Source organism: Lagenorhynchus albirostris, chromosome 12 (genome assembly GCF_949774975.1).
Source record: "Lagenorhynchus albirostris chromosome 12, mLagAlb1.1, whole genome shotgun sequence".
Classification (NCBI taxonomy): Eukaryota; Metazoa; Chordata; class Mammalia; order Artiodactyla; family Delphinidae; genus Lagenorhynchus; species Lagenorhynchus albirostris.
In genome coordinates this window covers 458,479-460,537 of record NC_083106.1, presented here as the reverse complement: position 1 = coordinate 460,537, position 2,059 = coordinate 458,479, and the positions used below count along the sequence as shown (strand labels likewise).

Here is a 2,059-nt window from a genome sequence, read left to right as displayed (position 1 = left end):
TCCCAGCACTTGTGCTTGGTGAGGGGTGAGCGGTGACGGGTGACGGGGCTGCAGCATGGTGGACCCAGAGCTGACTGTGGGCAGGACGCTTCCCTGGCAGAAGCTCAAGATAGAGCTCAATTCTGTAAGGATGAGAAGAACCGACCGACCCTCTCCAAGGGCACACATCGTATTATGCAAAGTCTTGAACCAAACAACAAGGCACTGTGGTTATGACAGCAGCACTTGGGCGCACTGCTCAGGACTTGGGTGTATCGTCTCAGCTAATTTCCAAAGGACCCTGTGAGGCCCGTGTGACATAAGGCTCACAGTGAGGAGAAACTCATAGGTGGGTATCACTGACTGACAATCACAGATGCCTGAAGAATTTCCGAAGGCGCTCGCTTCGACAGCACATAGGCTAACATTGGAACGATACAGAGAAGATTAGCATGGTCCCTGGGCAAGAATGACATGCACATTCGTGAAGTGTTCCATACGGTGAGTCCCCTACATACGAACCTTCAAGTTGCGAACATTCCAAGGCGGGAACGTGCGCTTGCACGTCCAATCACGTAAGTTAGTTCACGAGTCTGGAGTATGTTGTCACGTGCGTGTATCCTCTACAACCGGTTGTGCTTTTGTGTGCTTTACTGTACAGTACTGTATAGAGCACAGTAGCACAGTATCTTTATTGCCAGCCCAGGATGTCCGGAAGCAAGTGTAAAAGCAGTGGTGATGTAGCTGTACTCCTGAGAAGCGCCAGGGATTGGAGGCCCAGAGAAAGGATGAAGGGAGACACGAGGAAGAAGAAGTAACTGCAGAACTGAAGAGAGCCACGGTGCAGGAAACGGCAGGGGACTTTCTTTAGTTGAGGAGGCACTGTTAGCTTTCGAGGCACAGGACCCGAACCTACAACAGTGCACAAAGGTTGCAGCAGCCGTTCAGATGCAATCCAGTGCTACCGTGTCATCTATGACGAGAAAAAAAGAGCTACTACCCAGACATCACTCGATCGTCTTTTCAAGAGGGTGGATAGAACTGAATCCAGCAAGGAACCAGAGCCTGTGCCGTCAGCGTCAGGCGTGAGTGAAAGTGCAGCTCGCCCTCCGTCTCCTGTTGCTGACGACCCTTCAGCTCTACCGTCTCCCACCTCCCCTCCCTCCTCCAGTCAGTAACTCTTCCTGCCTGTCCCCTGGATGCCAGCCCCTGGATGCCAGCTGTGTGCTGTACTGCTGTACTTTTCAAGGGACTGCACTGTAAGACTGACAATGTTCTCTTTATTTTTTGTGTTTGTTTGTTTTTTATGTATTATTTGTGTGAAAAGTACTATAAACCTATTACAGTCCAGTACTGTATAGCCGACTGTGTTAGCTGGGTACCTGGGCTAACTTTGTTGGACTTGTGAACGTGCTCTCTGAATGAAACATTTTTATGTAGGGGACTTACTGTTATTTAAAAAAGAATTTCTGAAGGGAACTGATGAGGTGCCCCCTCCTCAGCCCGAGGCCGTGTTACTGGGTGTTCCATGCATTGTCCTTTTGTCCGGGGCACTTGAACTTGAGTAGAGATAAATTAAATAAATCTTAAGAGATAAATTTGATAGCTTTGTACATATAAATAGATCTGCTTTTCTCCAAAGAAGGTTGACTGTTTCCTGGGTGTCAAGGCAGAAAGACAGGCACAGCAGGACCAGCCCCCAGAAAGCTCGCATCCACCAGGGGGTGAGCATGTGAATAAAGGATTAAAACACAGCGGGGGACACCCAGGAAGGGCCAGCCAGGGCTCAGAAGTGGGCAGAGGAGGGCAATGGACATTAAAATTCAGCCAGTCTTCCGCTATCCTTTCTTCTCTACAGCGTCCACTGTTTCCTTGGGGGTGATGTACCCTCTCGCTGGGTGAGTCTTAGAGGAACAGTGGATCTGGGTGCCTGCCCTCCCCCCAGAAGCCTCAGCGCCAACTCCTTCTGGAGTGCAACCCTGCCCCTCGAAGGGTCAGCATTGGACCGTGTCAGCCATGCCCAGGGCCGTCGTCCCCCTGCCTCTGGGTCAAGGCCACCGTCCAGTCTGCTCTCACCACA

The 2,059-nt window shown here is 50.9% G+C and overlaps 1 non-coding gene across 1 annotated transcript; it reads left to right on the top strand.

Moving 5' to 3' along the window:
• The first annotated feature begins 376 nt into the window (after nt 1–376).
• On the top strand, nt 377–483 carry LOC132530955 (U6 spliceosomal RNA). Its single transcript, XR_009543961.1, has one exon. It is a non-coding gene; the product is annotated as a U6 spliceosomal RNA (small nuclear RNA).
• The last annotated feature ends 1,576 nt before the right edge of the window (nt 484–2,059 follow it).